Source organism: Phocoena sinus, chromosome 2 (assembly GCF_008692025.1).
Source record: "Phocoena sinus isolate mPhoSin1 chromosome 2, mPhoSin1.pri, whole genome shotgun sequence".
NCBI lineage: Eukaryota > Metazoa > Chordata > Mammalia > Artiodactyla > Phocoenidae > Phocoena > Phocoena sinus.
The window spans coordinates 58164097-58179265 of NC_045764.1; positions in this window are offsets into that span (position 1 = coordinate 58164097).

Below are 15169 nucleotides of genomic sequence, written 5' to 3' on the forward strand. Positions count from 1 at the left end.
AAAGACTTACTGTGTCCAGAGACTTACTGTGACAAATGCCAGGAAGTTTTGCGGGCATTTTCAAGTTTTAAACAGATGCCATCCATTGCAGCAAATGGAGCCACCGCTAACTACCTTTGAAGGGTCCAGCTCACACATTTGTTATTTATCACCCCAGGACCGCTGATGCTATAGGTATTACCTCCATTTTACAGGTGAAGAAACTGAGGCTGAGAGTGGTTTACTAACTTGCCCAGAGTTCCACAGCGGGGAGGTAGCAGAACCTGAGCTGGCCTCCAGCACTGGCTCAGCTCACACCTGGACTCTGATGAGAAGACCAAGACTTTATGCTTTAAAATAGGTGATTTGTTTCTTTAACCACTGAGAGCAGTGCATCAGAATCACTTGGTAGGCCCCACCCCCAGAGCTTCCGGTTTAAGTCTGGGTGGCCAAGCATGTCGGGGGCCAACAGGTTCCCAGGTGATGCTGATGCTGCTGGAACCAGGACCATGCTTTGAGAATCGTTGCTTCGGCTGAAGGTTGGGGGTTCCAAGAGGAGCAGGGGTCCAAGTTTGGCAGATGATCCCTGGTGTTTTTACATTTTCCTTTTATACCTGAGGTTCCTGGTTGGGGTTTTCCGACATTATTTTGCCACCCTCTGGTGAGAATAGCAGCCATCAGCTAAACAGACAAGCCTCCCTGATGATATTGCAAGAGTCATCAGAGGCATAATCAATTGCTATCAGACGGGCAGGAAACAATTCAGAAGCCCAGGGGATTGCTGACCAGCCTTCAGAGACCGCCTCACCATCCTTCATTTATATTGGACATTTATAGCGGACAGCTGTGGGAAAGAAGGCAGATTCAGAGAATGTGGAATTTTAGAGCAGAGACAGGCCTTTATAAGATTCCATCTGCAATTCGTCTTTCTCCCATTATTAGAGTTGGGGAAACTGAAACCTTCTCCAAACCACACAATCACTATTAACAAACATCTTAGATTCCCCATTGCCTGTGAATTGGCCAGAATTCTGTGTACTCATATCCTGCTCTGTTACATTCCTTTACAGTTGCTAACATGCTACTCATTTGTATGCCAGGTATTCCTGGCAGAAAAGCCAGAACTTCTACAAAGAGGACTGTATTTTCAGTTCTGGGAGTCCCTCCTCTCACAGGTGATAAATAGAAGCAACCAACCTGGCTAGAGTATTCCCTTAACAAATCCTTTGTGATAGCTATTGCCATTGCCCTAAGTGAGGGCCTCTCTCTCTTGAGCTATTACAACAATGCTGTGAAGAGGGCATGGCATACAAGTTACAGATGAGAAACCCCCAGCTCAGAGAGGCAAAGTGACCTGCCGAATGCCATCCAGCTGGGAAGGGGCAAAGCGTGACTCTCACCTCCTTCTCTGATTCCAAATTGTGCTTCTGCTGCTTCCAGCTGTTGGGTGTGTATGTGTTTGTTGAGGGGAGAGTGGACAGAGGGAAAAGAAAGAAGCATTGATCACCTACTCTGCGCCCAGGATTGTGTTGGATGCTTTACATTTACTGAATATGATTATTCCATGAACACCTCTTAAGTCTGTAGAGTTTGGCATTATTATCCCATTTCACAGATGAAGAAATAATCTCAGAAAAGGTGACTTGCCCAAGGGCATGCAGCTGGTGATTTAAATCTGGGTCCTGGCTGTCTTTTTTTTTTTGCAGTACGCAGGCCTCTCACTGCTGTCGCCTCTCCCGTTGCAGAGCACAGGCTCCGGACGCGCAGGCTCAGCGGCCACGGCTCATGGGCCCAGCCGCTCCGCGGCATGTGGGATCTTCCCAGACCGGGGCACGAACCTGTGTCCCCTACATCGGCAGGCAGACTCTCAACCACTGCGCCACCAGGGAAGGCAGGTCCTGGCTGTCTTGATCACACTGTCTAGTGGCAGGGGAACATATGGTTACCGCTGTTTAAAGGGGGCCAACTCCTAGGCAGTTGCAGTCTTTGTAAATGATGTAATATCAGAAGGTAGCAACAAGGGGTAGTTTGGGGATTCCTGGCACTTTGCAAAATTTGGAAGAAAAACAGGAGGGATAAATACTACAAAATGCCAAAGGATTAAACTTGATAGGAGTTAAAGGGTCGGTAAATATAATAAAACATTGATTTCTTTCCTTCTTTTCAAGGTCCTTCCTCATTGACTAGCTATTCTTTGTGTTGAAATGTCATTGATCTGCAAGTTGTTAGTCTAGGACTTAGAATCTAAGTGGATCTTGATGGCAGACATAAGGTGTTCTGGGCCCAAGGCCTGGGCGGGAATATCTACAGTAAATCTTCCCTCTAGCAGCCCCATGTGCCCAGTGAGTCACTCTCTTGTCCTACACTCAAATCTTTTGCTAACCTACCTCTAACTTTATATCAGCTTCACGCCACCTCCTAGCTATCTTGGCTCATCTGAGTCTTCTCTATCTTAGGGGCAATTTAAACCTCATTCCTCCTGAAGTCTTATCTTTGCTTAGAGAGCACTTATCTTGGCCGCTCCCCTGATATAGCTGCTGTTTATGTTCTGTGAGCTGTTCCTTGGTCAACCTCATCGCATACACACAAGACACCTCACAACCCCTTTTTTAAATCTGGCCTATATTCTAGCGCTGAACAGCTTGTCTTGTAACTTTCCTGTATCTCCAGCACTTTACATATAGTAGAGTCTTCATGAATATTTGGTGGATGAATGAATACATAGCCTGGGGCTATCTTTTTTGAAGGAGGGAAATTATTTCCTCTTGAATACTAAGATTCAGGAGGGCTGGCACCACGTTTTAATTGGTTCTATCCCCAGGCTCTAGGACAAGGTCTTAGTAAATATTGAATCAACATTCTTTAAAAGAATACATTTTCTGGACCTGTTTACACATTGATTCAAGTAGCTCCCCAAATGTTCTGCCTTGGAATAGATTTTCCTCCTGGAGGACTGAGTGACCAAGCCCTTTCTTTTTTTTTTTTTTTTTTTTGTGGCCGCATTGCACGGCATGCAGGATCTTAGTTCCTGGACCAGGGATTGAACCTGTTACCCCCTTCAGTGGAAGCACAGAGTCCTAACCACTGGACCACCAGGGAATTTCTGACCAAGCCCTTTCATACAGAGCAAACAGAATGAACCCACCTTCTCCCTTCATGAACCACCTCTTTTGACCTGTTCTAGACCTTTCCCCAGAAGCTACTCTGGATGTGGGAAGTTCCCAGATGGCCTAGAATGACACCCCAACCTGATGGTGACTGTCCTGTTGAGGGGGGGAGGGGTCAGTCTCCCCCACAAACCTGTTTCTCCTGCAGGCTGCCCCATCCATCCTTTCAAGTGCCTTAAAATCCTTGGAGGCATCCTCGATTCCTCTCTTTTCCTCACACTCCACACTTGGTTCATTAGCACAGCCTGTTATGTCTAGAATCCAACCACTCTGTAGCACTCTATCACTATTTTGTGGTCCAAGTCCCCCTCACCTCTCTCCTGGATTACTGTGGTAGATTACATCATGACACGACTAAGCCAGTTCATCGCAACTGGGTTCAGTGTTGCCGTAGATCTCAGTAATCTCCAGTCATGAGTGGTAGATGAGCGTACCTTGCTACTAGCAGGGGGCGCTGAGGCAATGCAAGCCAGTTTTAGCCTGAATTCTGTGCCACGGACCATCACTGATTAGCAAGCAGGTCCTCGAGTTATATGACCTCCTCTGTGAGCTCAATGAAGACCCAGATATATGTCCTGGGTGTTCCAAAAAGCTTCCTTCTTGAAAAGATTAAGTCCAAGGCAGAAGCAACAATATTTGAGGAACAAGCTTCAATTCAGGGTCAGGCGATGGCATCTTCACTCAGCAGCTTGAACCCCAGACCAGACGGATTCCTAAGACCTAGAGCCCGTTGGAGCTCACTAGATTCTTATGCCTTGCGGTGCAAGAGCAGAGGCACATGGACAGCACATCGCACATCTGGAACACTGCCTGTTTGACTGATGGACAATTATTTTGGCCATCAGGTTGCTAATGAACAGACCCTCTGCTGAAATGGCATTAAGACAATTGAAGCACTTGCAGAAGTGCCTCTGGAGTGTGGCTTCCGGGTAAAGTCCCTGCTGCCTCCACGGGAACAGCTCTCAAAGTGTGGTCCCTGGGACCTTTTCAGAGGGTCTGTGAGATCAGCACTATTATTATTTTCATAATAATACTAGGACATTATTTTCGTTTTTCACTCTCATTTTCTCCCAAGCACAGAGGGGAGTTTTCCAGAAGTTACATGTGTAGTATTGCCACAGGTTGAAGGAAGAATCAGATATGAGAATGCAGCTGTCTTCTATTAAGCCAGACTTTTTAAAAAAATACTTACAAGTAACTTTTCTTTTTTTTAAAATTAATTAATTTATTTTTTGGCTGCATTGGGTCTTCGTTGCTGTGCACGGGCTCTCTCCAGTTGCAGGAAGCGGGGGATACTCTTCGTTGCGGTGTGCAGGCTTCTCATTGAGGCAGCTTCGCTTGTTGCGGAGCACAGGCTCTAGGCGCGTGGGCTTCAGTAGTTGTGGCACATGGGCTCAGTAGTTGTGACTCACGGGCTCTAGAGCACAGGCTCAGTAGTTGTGGCGCATAGGCTTAGTTGCTCTGTGGCATGTGGGATCTTCCCGGAGCGGGGCTCAAACCCATGTGCCCTGCATTGGCAGGCGGATTCTTAACCACTGCACCACCAGGGAAGTCCAAGCCAGACTTTAAAGATATTTACAAACATGTACAGTGGTTTCTCAGGATTGTGGAAGATTGCTTCCAGGACCTGCCCTCATACCAAAATCTGAGTCCCATAGTCGGCCCTCCATATCCACGGGTTCCGCAGAGGAGGGCTGACTGTAAAACAATGCCACTCTTCTCACTAAATACTTTTTGTTTTCAAATATATCATTTTTCAGGACTTGTCCCTGTTGCATCTACTAACCTCTGCTGTGAAAGCATCCATACACACAAATGGGCCTGGAAGTGTTCCAGTAAAACTTTACTTATGGACACTGAAATTTGAATTTCATATGATTTTCATGTCTCACAAAGTATTATTCTTCTGATTTTAAAAAAATGTAAAAGCAATTCTTAGTTCACAGGCTGTCCAAAAATAGATGGTGGGCCAGATTTGACCCCCGGGTTGCAATTTGCCAACCCCTCCCTGTTCTAGGGGGTTCAAACCAATAACACACACATATACATCGTGTTAGTTCAACTGAAATGTTCAGACGATATAACGGCTTTCTCGTTGTTTCTGCAAATGACCCCTGAAGGCTATTCTCAACACAGCAGCCACACTGATCCCTCTTTGCTCTAAAGCCACCAGTGACTTATCTTATTCAGCAGAGAAGCCAAAGGCCTTCCCATGGCTTGGAAGACCCTACATGATCTGCTGCCCCATCCCTCTGACTCAACTCCTTCTTCTCTCCCTCTCATTCTGCTCTAGCCCGTTCCTTGAAAAAGCCTGCTCTTTCCTCAGGGCCTTTGCACTTGCTGTTTCCTCTGCCTGGAATGTCCTTCCTGCAAATAGCCAATTAATTCACTCAAATGTCTGCTCAAATATCACTTCTCAGTGAAGTCTTTGTTTTCTTTTTTTTAATAACAGTTTTATTAATATAATTCATATGCCATGCGATTCACCCATTACAATTCAGTGTACAATTCAGTGTACAATTCAGTGGGTTTTAGCGTATTTACAGAGTTGTGCAACCTTCACCATGATCAGTTACAGAACATTTTTCATCACTCCAAGCAGAAACCCCAGACCTATCAGCAGGCACTCCCCATTTCTCCCCAGTTTGCTCAACCCTCCCACCAATCTACTTTCTGTCTCTGTGTATTTGCTTATTATGGACATTTCAAGGAATTAGAATTCCATTAAATGGAATCAGACATATGCTCTATTGTGATTGAATTCCTTCACTAAGCTTAATGTTTTCAAGATTCATCCATGTTGTAGCATGTTTCTGTACCTCATTCCTTTTCAGGGTTGAATAATATTCCATGGTATGGAGATACTACAATTTATTTATCCACTCATCAATTAGTGGACACTTGGGCTGTTTCACTTTTTGGTTATTAGGAAGAATGCTACTATGAACATGCATGTACAAGTTTTTGTGTGGACATATGTTTTCATTTCTCTTGGGTAGATACCTAGGAGGGAATTGCTGGGTCATATGGTAACTCTGTTGAACCTTCTGAGAAAATGCCAGACTGTTTTCCAAAGTGGCTGCACCATTTTACATTCCCACCAGCAGTGTTATCGGGATTCCAATTTCCCACATCTTCTCCAACACTTGTTGTTACCTGTCTTTGTGATTACAGACATCCTAGAGGGGGGTGATGAAGTGGTATCTCATGGTTTTGATTTGCATTTTCCTGAAGGCTAATGTAAATAAAGGCTTTCTTGATCATCTTATTTTAAATGTCAACCCCTCCTCCCTTCTCTACCCCCTCCCCCACTTCCCTGCTTTATTTTTCTATAGCACTTATTTCACTTATTTATTTGTTGTCTCTCTCCTCCCTCAGGGGATAAACTCCAGGAGGGCATGATTTTTGTCTGTTCTGTGCTCTGCTATATCCTCAATGCCTGTAGAAGCTCTGTCCAATGGAAATAGAGTGTGATCCATGTATGTAATGTTAAACTTTCTAGTAGCCAAAAAAGGTGAAAAAAGAAGGAGGAAACAGATGAAGTTCATTTTAATAATATTTTTATTTAACCAGATATATCTAAGACATTGTTATTTCAACAAGTAATCAATATAACAAATTACTAAGGAGATACTTTACATTCTTTTGTTCAGTCTAAGCCTTTGGAATCAGGTGTGCATTTCACACCCTTCTCAGTTTGAACTTGCCACATTTCAAGTGCTTAATAGCCACACATGGTCAGTGGCTTCAGCACTGAACGTGGGCCTAGAACATTCATTTTGTGAGTGTATGAACAACTCCCTCTTAGAGACGGTTTGACTAGTCACTGCCCTGGGGAGGAGGACTTTCATAAACATATTTACGTGAGGTCTTGCATGTAAGTGGTAAGCCTGGGCTTGGGTTTCCAATCCCTGCTTGCTCACTGTGACCTTGGGCAAGTCATTGTCCCTCTCTGAGCATCAATTTCTTCAGCTGTGAAATAAACTTTATGGTCCCTTCCAAGCTTTCAGCATCAGAGAGGGAGGCGAGGGTGTTGCCTGTGGGGTAAAAATGATGCTCAAATGCCTTAGATTCCATACTTTTTGAAGTCAGGTGGCTTTCACCGTCACTGGGAGGAGGGCTAAATCACACAGAAAGATGGTTCTGGAAGACCTCTTGGAGAGCCCTGGTGAACTGGGGGTTTTTGTGACCGTAAAGAGGCCCTGGGATCATGATTTACACAAAAAGAACAAAGGAATCTGTCTGGGAACACCTCACCCCCCGCCAAGCCCCATCACCCTAACACAAACTGTCTCCTAGAACTATCTGTATAGCTCCCCAGCTGCGTGTGCATTCCTCAAAGGCAGGCCCTGAATTATTGAATATTCATTTCTGTGTTTGGAGGATTATTTTGAAGTTTGTGTAGGGAGGATTCTGATTTAGTTCATTTCCCTGCATCTTTTTGATTAATCCAGAAAAATGGGGGATTCAACAGGTGTTTTGCCAATATGTTAGCTTCTGCTTGCTCCAGCATTTTTTAAGATGTTATAAGGTGTCATATTAATCATAAAATCTTCAGAACCCTCTGTGGGGTGAGACTGGGGACCAGGTTTGCCTGGGGATCGTTCCTTTCAGCTCCTCTGTCCACCGTGGGGACTGTGGGAATTGGCTTTCAAAAGCCCATGCCATTAACCGTGCAGCCCACAGGCTGGATTTCTCTAGGGGAAGGGCTGTGCTGGGAGTCATGATCTGCTTTCAGGGAAGGCTTGTCACTGTTTATGTAGCTTCTCTGAACTTAACCTATAGACTTGGGCAGATCGAGCAAAGCCAGGCCCCACCGTGTAAGCAAATAGGAATAGATCAGGTCAATTTGATTCAATCAACATCCCTGGTTTGCATTTCCAGGCTTTACTTCTGGAGAAGTAAGATACTACTCCCAAAACAGGCCTCAGGGGACAAATCTTTTGAGCAGAGTCCCTTAAAAAAATAATGCACTTACGAGTAAATGCATCGTATGTGAGATGGCTCCCCATTACCTCCCAGGACAGAGTCCATGCTGCTTCCTGTGATAGGCGTGGGAGGGTCTCCAGCCTCTCACCACCTGGCCCTTTGGGCTCTAACCCTTGCCTTTCCTACATACCTCATGGATTGTCATTCATCTGCAGGCCTTGGCTTATGGTGTCCCTTCTGCCTGGCACCCCTTTGCCTTCCCTTCTTTCTGTCTGCAAAATTGGCCTCCCTTAGGTCTTGTCTGCTTATAGTGATCTGTCCACTTTGAACCCCCAGTTCCTGAGATACCCCAGGTTTGGAGCACCCACAGACTCTGGAATCTGTATTGCCGCACATGTTACACTGGGTTGGGATCAACAGTTTGAATATTGACCCTCTAGACCAATGTTCTTCATGGAAGGGATAATGCTTCCCAAGGAATGCTTTGAACTGTATGGGATATTTCAGTGGATGCAGTGACAGGAGGGTGCTATTTCCATGTGGCGGACAGGGGGCTGGGGATGCGGGCTCTCCTGCAATATAGTGACAGTCCTGCCCAGCGGAGAATGTTTCTTGTCCCACGGGACCTTAAGAAGGCCAACCAAATTCTCCTGTAGGTAACACACCCTGTAATTAAGCGAGCTTGGAAACTAGTAATTTTACAAATAAACTCAATTTTTTTTTGGCATGGTTTTAACATATGCTGACTTTTCCAGGAACGCAACTACTGTGTAAATCAAGGGAAGACCAAGTTTTGCTTTGCTCAAGAGCTTTAGCAAGGACTTATCACCATTTTGGAAAATCACACCTGTGATGGCAACATGACTCATGATAGAGAAAGAAGAAATTCACCCAGATACCTGCTGGCAAATCTAATTGTTTGAGGATTTTGCTTGACCACGGGATGAGTCCCCATACGACACACCTGGATCCATCTGCATTTGCTGATGTTGCGGTCGCCGTGTTTCATGGTAGATAAAACTCTACTTTTTTTTTTTTTTTTTTTTTTTCGGTACGCGTGCCTCTCACTGCTGTGGCCTCTCCCGTTGTGGAGCACAGGCCCCGGACGCGCAGGCTCAGCGGCCATGGCTCACGGGCCTAGCCGCTTCCCGGACCGGGGCACGAACCCGTGTCCGCTGCATCGGCAAGCGGACTCTCAACCACTGCGCCACCAGGGAAGCCCAAAACTCTACTTTTGAAGCTCTTACTTTCAAATGCCAAAAATAAAGTATTGCCTGAATATCGTCTTACATCTCTTAAATCCAGATTTCTTTGTCCTAAGTAGGTGCAAGCACGTGACTGCTTTATTACGTCTCTGGTGTATTAGGCCTAAGCATTTACAGATTGAAACACATTTTATTCTAATGCTCCTTTTATTTCCCTTTTATAGTCATTATATTATATTGATTTTGTCTTTTCATTACATGTATAAGTAGGTTATAATATCCATGAATTTAAAGCGGAGGATATTCAAAATATTTATTAAAGGGCACGGGGGGATCCTAGCTGACAGTGTTGAGAACCACGCTGAAGCCTTAGAGGGCAGGGACTTCACCTCCCCTGTGTCACCGCTTCCTCCCTTGTGCCTAGCACAGGCCTGGAATACAGTAGCTGCACAGACAATCTTTTCCGAATGATGAAGGGGTTGAGGGTGACCCCTTGGCTGAGATGGGGAACAGAGGAGGGAGGGAAGTTTAATGGGGAGAGTGATGAGTTCAGTTTTCAATGTACAAGCTTGGCAAGCCCTGGAACTTCGAGGGGCAGTGGCTGTGCAGAATTGCTCTCCAAATGCCACTGAAGAGTGGGAAGTACAGTCAGCGTGTCAGTCAGTTCATCTGTTTGGTCAGTAAGCATTGTGAGTGGCTCTGTGTGGGATGGACAGATCAGCAGGGGCTGAGAGGCTCACAGTACAGGTGTGTGTCTCCTCTTGTGGAGGAGACACACACCTGTACTTTCTATTTCCTAGATGGGATTTCCTAGATGGGATGCTGCCTGATTCATGAGTCATTGAATAGAGTCAATTAGATTTTCAAATTTCCCCAGTTGAATTTTGTATTTTGGCACCATGATTAGAGATTGGAATTTTCAGCCCTGCTCCCCATTCTCTCGGGAAGAGAGAAGGGCTGGAAATGGAATTAATGATCCATCATGCCTATGTAAGGACGCCTCCATACAAATCCTGAAAGTGTGGGGTTCACAGAGTTTCCAGGTTGGTGAACACATCTGTGTACTGGGAGGATGATGCACCCCAAATCCACAGGGACAGAAGCTCCTGTGCTCGGGACCCTCCCAGACCTCACCCTATGTGTCTCTTCATCTGGCTGTTCATCTGTACCCTTTATCATATCCTTTAATAAACTAGTAGATGCATGTAAATATATTCCAGAGTTCTGTGAAGCCACTCCAGCAAATTAATCAAACCTGAGGAGAAGGTCATAGTAGCTTCACATTTAAAGCCCATGGGTCAGAAGCACAGGTGACAACCTGGACTTGCGACTGTCATCTGAAGTGGGGTGGGAGCAATCTTGTAGGACTGAGCCCTTAACTTGTGGGATCTGACACTGTCTCAAGGTATATAGTGTCAGAATTGAGTTAAATTGTAGGACACCCAGCTGGTGTCACAGAGAATTGCTTGGTGGGGAACACCCTCCCACACACATTTGGTGACTGGAAGTGTCAGAAGTGTTGTGAGTGTGGCAGTAGTGTAAGAGTTAGGAAAGACACAGGAGGAAAAGAACCAAGGTTTTTCCAATACACATGGATAAATCTTGAAAACATTATTTAATTTCTAAGTGAAAGAAGCCAATCACAAGAGAGCACAAATTGTATGATTCCATTTATATGAAATGCCCAGTGTAGGCAAAGACATAGAGACATAAAGTAGATTGGTGGTTGCCAGGGTCTGGGGTGGTAGGGGGATGAGGAGTAGCCAAGGGAGCAAGCCATGAGGAAGAGCATTCCAGGCACTGGGAACAGCAAGTGCAAAGGCCCTGAGCTGGGACAAAGTGTGGTCTGATCAAAGAACAGCAAGGAGGCACGTATCTAAAAGAGAGTGATGAAGGGGAAAGTGGTGGGAGATGAGAAAAGAGAGGGGGCAGCGAAACTGAGCAGGACCCTGTGGGGCTCCTGGGCACGGAAGACTTTCTGCGTCCCCCGTTGCTTGTCTGTAGGGAACAGACTCCAGCCTCCATGACCTTCCCTGAGTTCCAAAGGGCAGATTCAGACAGTTGCTAATCAGGGAAGGAAGGGGATGCAGTGACAAGGGAGGAGGAGCCAAGAAACAATAGTGCAGCCTTGGGGCAGGTCCTGGTTCTGCCTCAAGGGATACACATAACAACATGTTTGAGCTCTTCATAGAACTAAAACACAACAAATGGAAGATGTCAGCATTCTTCATACTGGAGAAGACCACCTGAGTCCAGAGTAAAGGAACCAGAGAAACTCATCAAAAGATTACCTGAGGGACTTCTCTGGTGGTCCAGTGGTTAAGACTCCAGGTTTCTACTGCAGGGGGCGTGGGGTTGATCCCTGGTTGGGGAACTAAGATCCCGCATGCTGCATGGCCAAGAAAAAAAAAATTACCTGAGACCAGATTAAAGGAATGCAGGCCCTGCACACACCCTAATCTTATCAGCAACCCCACCCTTGAACCATTGCTTATAAAACTCCTCACCAAATCTTCCCAGGTTGGGACACAGTTTTCAAGGGCAGGAACATGCTGTGTTGCCCTTTGCCTGGCAAACCAATAAAGATATTCTTTTCTACTTCACCCAAAACTCTGTCTCTGAGATTCGACTTGGCACCAGTGAACAGAGGCTGAGTTGTTGGCATCAGTAGTAAGACCAGACTGTGTAGGGCCTTGTGGGCCACTGTCAGAGTGTCGGCTTTTACTTGGATGGAGACGAGATAACACTGGCTATTTTGAGCCAGTGGAGGATGTATTTGTCTTATGTTTTAACAGAATCCCTAAGGCAGGAGATGGACTGTAAGAAGGCAAGGGTGGAAGCAGGGAGATGGGTTTGGAGGCTACTGCGTTGATTCAGGCAAGAGATGATTTTGGCTTGGACCAGGATGGGAGCAGTGGAGGTGGGAAGAAGTGTCCAATTCTAGATCTATCTGGAAAATAGAGCTCACCTTCAAGTCTTGTGGTCTGAGCAACTGGGAGATTGCAGCTGGATTTTATCGAGCGAGGGAAGACTGTGGGAGGAAGTAGTTTCCCTGCTAGTCTCTGCTCACGTATAGCAAGAAGTTATAGCAGAGCAAACATTTTAAATTTGATATTTTTTTTCCTGAACACTAAACCATAGACACCGAGACCCTAAAGAGTGTTCATAATGATCACTTTTGAGGGCTGTGTGGTGTTCCATTCAATTCATTTACCCTAAATTACATAACCATTTCCTTGTAATTATCTAGACTGTTTCTGATTTAATTTTAAAAATTATAGATAATCCTATAATGAATATCTTTGTGCTGATGGCTTTGTCTTTGTGGATCTTTCTTAGGAGATTTCTCAAGGGATTGATTCTCAGGAATGGATTTACTAAGTGAAAGAGTAAAAACACTTAATAGCTCTTGAGGCACATTGCTAAACTGTTTTCCACAGAGACTGTGGCAGTTTATAAGGCCAGCCAAAACTTAGAGTGTGGAAGTTTCACCATAAATTAGACAGTAGAGGACATTAGCATTTTATTTACACTTTCTAATAAAAGGGGTAAAAGCTTCAAATTTAAAATATTTTTGCATGTACTTGATTATGGTTAAGGTTGGACATTTAAAAAGTTTGTGTTTCTTTGACTGTGAACTGATTATTCAGGTCCTTTGCCCATTTATTTACTAAAGTCTTAATAGTTAGGAAAATAAACTAGGGAAATTCTGTGTAAATAAATTTGTGTTCCTTTTGTAAAAAATTTTTTAAAAGCCTTTGGTATGTGAATAATTATATTCCTATTTTGCTGACTGATTGATTTAAAAATTGCACGTTGATTACAAAAACATTTCTTAGAGTGAAGCACACCTGGATTGTGTAGTGCTGTAGTCACAAATAAGGGCACACCTTCTAGATCCTTCTCTTGAGTGGCAAAGTTTTCCCATCGTCTAGTTCAAACATACCTCGCTGATGGGATCTCTGGCACTACAAAGTGCAAGGGACAGGACAAAGGGGCTTGTCCAGAGGAGAGTGACCTGCATGTTGGAGGAACTCTGGAACATGCATGAGGAGTAGCGGCTGGCAGTTCTGGACTCAGGGAACAGGTCCCAGCTGAGGGGGAGGTAGCTTCTGTCTTCCCGGCGTCCCTCCAGCTGCTCCAGAGTCAGGAAGCTTGTTATGGGAGTTAGACTGGGAAACCTCTGAGGTCCTTTCAGTCCTGAGAACCCGAGCTTCTGAGAATTTGACACTTTTCTGCCTCAAAGTCTTTGCTGGCCTCGGTCCCTCCTTATCACCCTGTCTTAGGCTGCTGACCACTTTGATTTGTTCAAGGACTGATTCAAATGCCTTCTCCATAGTAGAATCTTCCCTAATCAACACCCCTCTCCTGCCCAGCCCTCCCACCCCCAAACCGTTAGAGCACCTGTCACTGGCTGAATTTCTTCTGTGTTTCTCCCTCACTAGACTCCGAGGGCAGGGCTGGGGCTTATTCATTTCCTTGTCCTCACAGTGTACCTGAGAGGGACTCCGCTTAGGAAGCCCTTGTTGAGTTGAATGACCCCCCTCCCCAGGGGAAGCTTAGCAGTTAGGAGAACTGCCTTAGTAATTAGGAGGCATCCTAGTACAATGTCGGCATCATCACTTACTAGCTGTACCTCAGTTTCCCCATGGAGCTGTTGTGAATTAAATGGACCTCTTGGAGAAAGTCATTTCACATTTGTTTTGTAATCACTGACATAACAGATGGTCTCTGGGCTTGAGGAGGATCTCAGTGGTACACAGCAGGGTAGAATGTGATAAGGTTCCTGGGAGAGGTGGGAACCAAGTGCTAGGGGGCTCTGAGTAGGGAGAAGGAACACGTGGGTGAGTCTGGGGGGGCTTCCCAAAGGAACCAATATCTGAGCTGAGTCTTGACAAGTGGCTGGAATTTCAACAGGTGGAAATGGTGCAAAAGGGCATTCTGGCAGAGGGAATGGCATGAGCATAGGGTGGGTAAAATATGGGAAGCATTTGGGGGATGGCCAGGAGCCCTCCTTGGCTGGCACTCCGGGACTTTGGGGCTGGAAGGAGTGATAGGAAATATGGCTGAAAAAGACAGTGGTGAGAGATGAATGCAAGAGAGAGCCAGGAGGTTTTAGGGCCCGGATGGGCCCTGGTCAGAGCTGTGAGTGAAGAAGAGGATTGTGTGGAGAAAGGACTGGGTTGTCTGGGCATCAGATGGTCAGTCCTGCAGGAAGGCAGGGGTGGCAGTGGGGATGGAGTGGAGGGGGACTGGGGAGAACACCCCTGGGTGGGACTGCCAGGGCCTGATGAGAGGAAAGGCCAAGGAGAAGAGATTGATGAGATCCCTGTATCCTGATGAGGCCACAGACTTAGCTGTACTTTATTATCTTATGAAAGTCACTGGCATCACTTCTGCACCTAATTCACCACCTTTCTGGGTAGATGGGTAGCTCTTCTCTGGAAACAACCTCTTCCAGGGTGGGGTGGGGGGAGACTTAGTCTAAATCACCCCGGCACCCAACTAGGGGACCCGTGATCAGTAGAGCTTCAGGACTCTGGTTGCTGAGGAGAGGATGAGGAGCAAGGGGAGTATGGGTGTTATTTCCTCAGAAAGGCCTTCTCTGGCCTCTCTGTTAGATTTGAATCAGGTCCCCTGATTTTACCTTCTCATGCTCCTTGCACTTTCCCTTCCTGACACTTATCACAGTTTTAATTTACATATTTGTGTGATACTTGATTGGTGCCTGTCTTTTTTACTGGATTGTAAAACCCAGCACTTAGAACAGTGTCTGGTATCTAGTTGGCACTCAGAAATATTTGTAGAGCTTTAAAGACAGAAAGCAGATCAGTAGCTGCTGGGACCTGGGATTGGAGCTGGGATTGACTGCAAATGGGCACAAGGAGT